Source organism: Mytilus californianus, unplaced genomic scaffold (assembly GCF_021869535.1).
Source record: "Mytilus californianus isolate M0D057914Y unplaced genomic scaffold, xbMytCali1.0.p SCAF_41, whole genome shotgun sequence".
NCBI classification, from domain to species: Eukaryota; Metazoa; Mollusca; class Bivalvia; order Mytilida; family Mytilidae; genus Mytilus; species Mytilus californianus.
Genome location: NW_026262692.1, coordinates 63,017 through 71,985, shown reverse-complemented (window position 1 = coordinate 71,985; position 8,969 = coordinate 63,017).

Genomic DNA, 8,969 nt, shown 5'->3' with positions numbered 1-8,969 from the left:
TTTACATGCACTATACGCACATAACGGTTATAGGTAGCACTTTGTAAATACAGCTGTTTCACAAACCACGCCTCTTTTGGGGAGATATATGATATTCATAGATATTTTGTTTTGTTAATGTACTGGTTCCCAGATATGATCTCCGTGTTTCATCTCATAGAGACATAACTTGAAAATGTTACAAGTATAAATAAACATAAACAGTGCCTTGAATTCTGAAGAAGACCCAAAATGAATGGAAGAGTAGTACAAAATTTTAGTTTAAGTGTAAACTCTTTGAAATTCGGGGCATCTTAATGTTGAAAATATGCTGTACAGCCCTATATTTTGACCTTTGAAAAAAATAGTAGTACATATGAGATTTCCATTCAAGGATAGCATTTGTAACAAAACTTCATAGTAGAAGTGGTACAGTTTTAGCCGTAAAATGAGTTCCTATTGGAAATTGTATTGTCTATATTTACAGAAATGCAACCTATACAAATACTTCATGAGTACCAAATACCACTAAAAAGTTACGAAATGATTTTTGTCTGTAACTTTGTTTCTTGATAGCTTTGTGACTTTTTTCCTGTATTTTTTCTAATTTCACTTTTATTTGATTGTTTTCCCCCGGTTATTGTAAAGACATTTCATCAGTATTGTGATAGAATTAACTGCTTTCAATTTGATATTTGGAAGAATTCCTATGGAGGGTTGGACAAAAAAAGAATATAAAAGAATGGTTAACATTAATACAAGTATCTGGTTTTAGAGAGGGATAAATCCTACTTTGTCAAAAATCACTCTGATTCAAACAAAAAATACTCTGAAACTGACATTATCAAGATGCTTCATTTCTGAATTGACAACATATCTGTTAATATTGGAGGACGTGTTTTTCAACACACAAACGGCATTCTCATGGAAACCAACTGCATGTGCCTCTCTTCTTGCCAACTTGTTCCTTTATTCTTATGATGCTGACTTCATGCATGACGACGTCACTACCTATGTTTATAAACACTTTTTTTTTGTGCTTATGATTGACACAAATCTCATCTGTAAAACGCAATCGTAGTTGTCATGACTTATAATTTGGACAATTCTAACTTAGTTGTAGGTGTTATTTTAAAGATTATCTTTCCTACTTAAAGTTTTCCTTCTATATATGTATATGCTATAATTGGTTATTCAATATCATGTCTAGTGAAAGGTTAGAATGATTGTGTAACAAATTACGTACAACTGCAGTTGGTAATGTCTTAGGATCAAGCACTTCTGGTAAAAATAGTTCAGATGCATTTATATCATTTAGTGTTAGTGGAAATTGATCTATATTACATATGAGTTGAAGGTTTAACTAGCCATAAAATCAAGTTCAATAAACTATTTTTTTCTTAAAATGGTCTGTACCAAGTCAGGAATATGGCAGTTGTTATCAAATAATTTGTTTCATTGGCGTTTGTTTTTGCTGCACTTCAGTGATTCTGTTGTTCCGTTGTTTTCCCCTTATAATTGATGTGTTTTCCTCGGTTTTAGTTTGTAGCCCGGATTTGTTTTCTCTCAACCGATTTATGACTTTTGAACAGGGTTTACTACTGTTGCCTTTATTTACAACAAATTTGTTATTGTTTTTTCGAAAATGTGAGAATGAAATATAACAGTATGTAAAGCATAATAAAATGACCGGTCGATAAAATGCAACACTATATTTCTCACTAACTTGATTAATTTATTTCGCCAGATATCAGTTTGAGAAAATAAAGAAACTATATGACCTTAGTTGTTTTAAATAATTTCAAAATTTATAAACGATCATCTTTAGAAAGGTTTGTTATAAATCATGATTGAACCAAAGTAAGAGTCCTTATCAATTTATTGTGCAGAACCTGTATTTTGCACTGTGCCCCTCTTCTTGACGAATTGTTCCTTTATTCAAATAATACTGATTTCATACAGGAATTGCTTAAAAAGAAAGAAAAGAAGTTGGCAGTATCCTTTAACTTTACTTTCCGCTAAAAATATGATGTTTTCTCACTAAATAATTCAAAATTTGGTGACTTTGTGGAATGCATGTATCCAATGGAACTTGAGATAAAGATTACAACAGATACAATTGAGTCTGCCTCATATATTGACTTACATCTAAACATTGCCAGAGGATCTGTTGAAAACGTTACGATAAAAGAGATGATTACAGCTTCCAATTTGTGAACTTTCAATTTCTATGTAGCAACATTCCAGCAGCACCTGCATAAGGTGGAGTATATATTTCCCAGTTGATACAATATTTTAGGGCTTGTATTACCTTTCGTGATTTCTTTGATACATGTATAGGGTTGCTGTTCACAAGGAAGCTATTAACACAAGAGTTCCAAGTGGTGAAGTTGAAATCACCCGTTCGTAAGTTTTATGGATGCCATTATGAGTTGACTGACCGTTATGGAATGTCCGTTTCACATATGATAGCGGATATTTCCGTATGTCGTAACTACAAATCGTCCCCTTCACACGAATGTGACCCACCGAATTAGACTTATTACCGGGTTTGAACTAGCATTAGCAACACGACCGGTGCCACATGTGGAGCAGGATCGTCTTACCCTTCCGGAGCACCTGAGATCTCCACCCGTTTTTGGCGGGGTTCGTGTTGCTTAGTCTTTCGTTGTTTCTATGTTGTGTTTTGTGTACTATTGTTTGTCTGTTTGTCTGTTGGTCTGTTGGTTTTTTCCTTTTTGAGTCATGTCGTATTTTCGACTTATGAGTTTGAATGTCCCTCTGGTATCTTTTGTCTCTCTTTTGCATTTATTGTTTTATTAGTCCTTGTTGTGAATACGTATGCCCTTGGACGTAAAACAATTATGATTTATCAATACATATTAAAATGTTGACTGTAATGTCTATGACAAATCGTTAGAACACTGTGATATGTTTGCACCATTTTCTTCGGACAATTCTTGAACCAAGTCGAGAATATGACTGTTGTATTACAGTCACAATGTTGATTGATATAATTAAGGATTCGGTGCTAACCTTTTTTATGGACTTTCCATTTTTTATTTTTTTTTACCCTGAAATATTTTGAGGTAAAAAATGGCAACAATTGTAAACATGTTTTACATGTTAAACGCTTGTTTAGTTTTAACATATGGTATCGTTCAAAAGAAAAGTGGATCAAACACAACTTTTTTCAATGTCTTATGTGTATATATATACAATAAACAACACATGTATAACTGAACATATTTCTGAAATAGATATGTTTAAAGTGATTCCATAACGTCCAAAGTCACTGTTCTGCTATTTGTTCCTAAAATATTACGTGCTGTACATGTATAATTTTCATGATCATTATATGCCACACGTTGTATCTGAAGTCCATCTGTTCTGACAATAAATTTGTCATTGTTCGATATTCTACTTCCGTTTACGGTCCACGTGACATAAGGCACCGGGTATCCGGTAACGTGACACGGAATGAATAGGTTTGTTTTATTTGTTGCATATATATGATTGGTTAAATTATTGATCAAAGGTGCCTCTGAAAAAAAGAAGATTTAAATTGGACCTCAAATGTTATTACTTCAATGGTAAACAATAGTAATATAAGACGATGAATAAAAGTAACCACTTTGTTTGTAGAGGATTTGGGGTTGATTTGTTCATCGATAAGGGTAATTAAAATAAAATGCACTTTTTATTGTATTGTAGTTGTATGTTTATTTGGTCTTGTCTTTTAATTTACAATAATGATGCAAATGACTAGATATATTTCCAGAAACAAGGGGATATAGCTGGCCATAGGTATTAAACATACGGTTTAACGTTTGGTGGGATTTGGACTCTTGATGTTTTACATAAGTGGGTGTGTTTTCTGTTTATTAAAGGTGCATACAAATATTTATGTGTTTGTTTTAGCTATTATAAAACATACACAAATATGTAATTATTTCGTAGTAATTTATATACCAAAGAAGCTATTTTAAATATAAACGTAACGATTTCAAACTATGTGCTTGATTGATGTTTAAATAGTTTACTTATCACTGCATTTGCAATCACGTGACTCATGGTCTGGACATATGTGGGTACTATTACGACAGTGTTCCAACAGTATTTGACTCTAAGATATACAAATGTATAATGTAAAGTAACAATTATTAAAAATGATAAATTTTCTACAAGGATTAAAACTTACTTGGGTTAGAAGATTATGTAAGTCAAAATCTAAATGGATACAATTATTTAACTACATACAAAATATAAATTTTACAGAGTTGTCTTATTTTGGAATCATTAAAAAAAAAAACTTTTAGGTTGAAGTTTTTAATGCCTGGACAAATATGTCAAAACTCAGACGTCCCTTTTTTTTTGAGGAAGTCTTTTCGGCATCTTTATGGAATAACGAGCATGTTAAGATTGATAATGTCAGCGTTTACTATAAAAATTGGGCACATCATGGGGAATAGACTGTAAATAACCCGTTAGATGAACAAGGAAATATATTAACATATGAAAATTTTGAAATAATGTATAATTTCAAACCCATGTTTCTACAGTTTTATGGGCTTATACTGGCACTAAAAACATGGTTACAAGTTATTGAAATCAGCACTGAAAGAGAGAAAAAAACATTAGGCTATTATGCCTTTTAATATTAATATTTTCTTCAAGTCAAAAAAGGGCTCAAAGGACATGTATACTATTTTAAACCAAAATACTATACCTATAGATTTTACAGCAGAAAAACAGATGGAAAGGTATTCTAAATAAAGTTGTAGAAAATTGGAAAAAAATACACGTTTGTGTTACCAAGGTTTTAAAAAACTTTAGGTTATGTTGGTTTCAATATAGACTTATTCATAATATATTGGGTACAAATGGTCTACTCTTTAAAATAAACCTTGTTAATTGTAATTTGTGTACATTTTGCAAGGAAGAGTCAGAAACTATAGAACATTTACTTTGGGGTTGTCATATTGTAGCTGACGTTTGGCACTCTGAATTCGTGGATTTTCGATAATGTTTATATTAAAATTCCACTAAATTTGAATATTGTCATGTTTGGCCTCTATGAAAATTATAAATAGAATTTTATCAAAAATAAAATTATTTTACTGACAAAGTACTTCATTTACAGATCTAAGATGCAAGATATAAAACCTCATATCAATATTACTTAATTTTAGAAAAACATATTTCCTCAAAATATTTAAGTGTGGAAGAATACACTTTGTACTGGAACCCCTGGTCTAAGGTCATTGATCAATCTTTAATAAATACATATGTGTGTATATGAGTATTTGAAAGTATATGTATATTATTATACCATATGCATGTATATATATATATATATATATATATGTTTCTGCACTACTATTTCTCCTAGTATTATATTAATGAAAATGTTATTACTATACTTAATCCATAGATTTCATACTGTTATACCATAATATGCTTAGTATGCTTATCTATTTCACTTGTAGATTATTGTGCCACAAGATAAATATATGTTGATACCAGTAAATTCATAAAGAAAAGAATAAATTATAGAAAAAACAATTATTATATAAAGACATATTTTTTTATTCCTTGAAGACACATGCTTTTTTTTTTAATCACTTTAACTCCCATACTGATAATCGATATTTTAACGTAAATGGTATGTTCTTGCTTGAATCAACAAAACATTCGTTAATCACAGTAAATGTCTTATAGCAATTGAGGAACTGTCATTTGTTAATCACAACAAATGTACTATAACAATTGAAACATGATTCTTTATTAATCACAACAATATCTTATAACAATTAAATTAAGAGCGTTTGTTAATAACAACAAATGTCGTATAACAACTGAGTTACGAGCATGGGTTAATCACAAAAAATGTCTGATATCAATTGAAATTAATGGAAACCGTTCGACCTTCAACAATAAGATAACCCATACCATTTATTCGGCTATAAAAGGCCCCGACATGAAAAATATGAAACAATTCAATTGAGAAAACTAACGACCTTATCTATATCAAAACAATTTACTAAAAACAAATTTGAGAGACGTGAACCAAAGGCAACCACTAAACTACAGGCTATTGTATGCTACGGATGTACCTGATGTATGTTGGTCCAGAGAGCCGATTCGGACCCAAGATGTTTTACAGGATTGTTTTCATTTTTGGTTACCTTTTTTAATATTTTACTAATCGCACCATATGAATTATATTATTGTATGCTTTAAGTGTTATTGTGTAAGTGGGTCCATATGTTTGCTACGGGCGTTCCTGGTGCAGGTTGGTCCAGAGGTGAGATTTATTTTTGCATATGGCTACAGGCTTCATATTGGAATCTGTTTTTAATATAATCGAACATCAATAAGAGCACACGACATTCCAAACTTTAACATGCTTTACCACGAATAACCAATAATTCAAAACCATACTCGTCATTGTGTGTCATATACTAGTATCTTATCATTTTAATTGATTTTATATCAACATCGAAGTAAAACAAATGTATAAACCACCGCTTCATGACGGTATTTGTGTGAAATAGGAGGAAGTATTCCTGTACCTCAGTACTGTAATAGATTGATACATTTGGAACGATGTTTTCGTAACAAATTAGTGTGTTTGGATAGAATTTTGATTAAAAAAGCACGAGGCAAAATAGTCCACAATTAGAACTACTTTCAAAGGTCACAAACGTTGACTCATTCCCTACACTGCTTTTTTCTGTACTTCATGAAGGCTATTCAAGAAACATATCAGAATTATCCCTTTTTAATTTATGAAAAGTGGAATAAATCGTCGAGGATAAAAAAGAAAACTGTAGGGTGAAAAACATTATTACAAGACATACCAAATATTGTGAAAACACGATGCATCTTAATGTTAAGAGATTGCATAATATTAAACATGTTAAAGAAGTACAATACCTGTACTTTAATCAGTTGTTTGACCAAAGCGTTAGATCTCTTCACGATTTTGTTTTCATGTACTTTACAATCGACCTACAAAAAGAAATTAGATAGAAAAAAATCATAGAACAAACTATATAAAATTAATCATAGAGTTCAATACCTACACTATACCTACAAAACAAAATAAAAAAAAATATATGTGAAATCTAGAGGACAAGCAAAATACTGAGACAGCTAAAAACAGTTGTTACAATTAATATAAACGTGAAAGAAATGCATAGCTCGGAAATATTTTCGTTAAAAGAAAAAAAAAAAAAGGAAAAAAGTCTGACGTGAGAATTTACCTTTTTAACCAATATTTTGATAAAACTGAATTAACAGGGTGACATAATATTTACCCCAAGTGATGAGACAGAACTAGTTTTATTCATTTGTATACACTTACTCCATTTTGGTGTTACGTCTATGACTGCTTCTAGTTTGAAAACCTTGAGTGCCAGATAAACCGTTATACACAAAAGTACTACAGAAAAACAACAGATCCCTACCAAGAATAACCACTATATTCTATTAATACAGTGTTGTTCATTGTGGAATAACATTTTGATTTCAATTAGATTAAAAAGATATAAGAAGATGTGGTATGAGTGCCAATGAGACAACTCTCCATCCAAGTCAAAATTTATAAAAGTAAACCATTATAGGTCACAGTACGGTCTTCAACACGGAGCCTTGACTCACGCCGAACAGTAAGCTATAAAGGGCCCCAAAAAATTACTAGTGTAAAACCATTCAAACGGGAAAACCAACGGTCTAATCTATATAAAAAACGAGAAACGAGAAACACGTATGAACCACATCAACAAACGACAACTACTGAACATCAGATTCCTGACTTAGGACAGGTGCAAACAAATGCAGCGGGTTTAAACGTTTTAATGGTACCAAACCTTCACCCTTTTTCCTGAAACAATAGTGTAACATCACAACATAGAAAGACACACTATAAAATATCAACTGAAATAGCTTAACTCAATCAAAGGACATATTAACACCATTGAACATACACTGAACAAATAAATGTGACCTATGACACAATGTAAGTACAAAATAAATAAACTAAGGGACGAATAATAAAAGTAACATGTTATATCGGTAAGAAATGTTAAACAATTAAAGAAAAACAATATACTCGAACAAAAATACCATCCATTTGCAGTATGTCTTATCAATGTATTACGTGGTGTTTACATTTAGGGATATTATAGCTGAGATGTAATTGACCTTCTATTCAATGATAAACATTTTGAAAAGAAACTGATATTGCTTTGAACTCATGTGAAGAGGATATCATACTGAACCTGTTAAAAAAGAACAAAAAAAAAACATCTTACTAATTTCTTTAATTTCACTTTCAGATACATTTTGTGAAGTAACGGAAATCTGAATGTGGCAGATATGTTGGTCATTGACCATACAAAGGTTGTCGTTAATAATTTAAAAAAAAACAACAAATAACGCTGATCTCAAAAGTGGTGCTACCATATCAAATACAGCAATCTAATTAAAAAACTGATTGTTGTACTAATTTCCGTTTAGTTTTGTAAAGAATCATGTAACAGGTTGTCTGTACGTTCAGAACAAAAAAAAACACCGAACTCCAAGATAGATACAATCAAAAAGGGGAAGTCCATAAAAAATTACAAAAAAAAAACATAAACAACAAACAAACGAGTGAACAGCAACTGGCATACTTGGTACAGACATTTTGCGAAAATTTAGGAATCAACCAAAAGAGACAGAACAGATTAATGTGACAGTAATTGGGATTCAGCAGCCAAAACTGAATAAAAATACACCACAGACATACAACAAAATTGACCAAAAATTTAAACAAACATACATATAATTTGAAGATTGATAATAAATTGACAAATGTATTAGGTCACTCCTGCTCCAGCCCGATCAGACCTAAAGTCGATCCATCCCACGTCGATCCGGCCCCATTAAGATCCGGCCCATAATAAAATATTGAATAATTTATATTAACTTCTGAGGATTTGGTG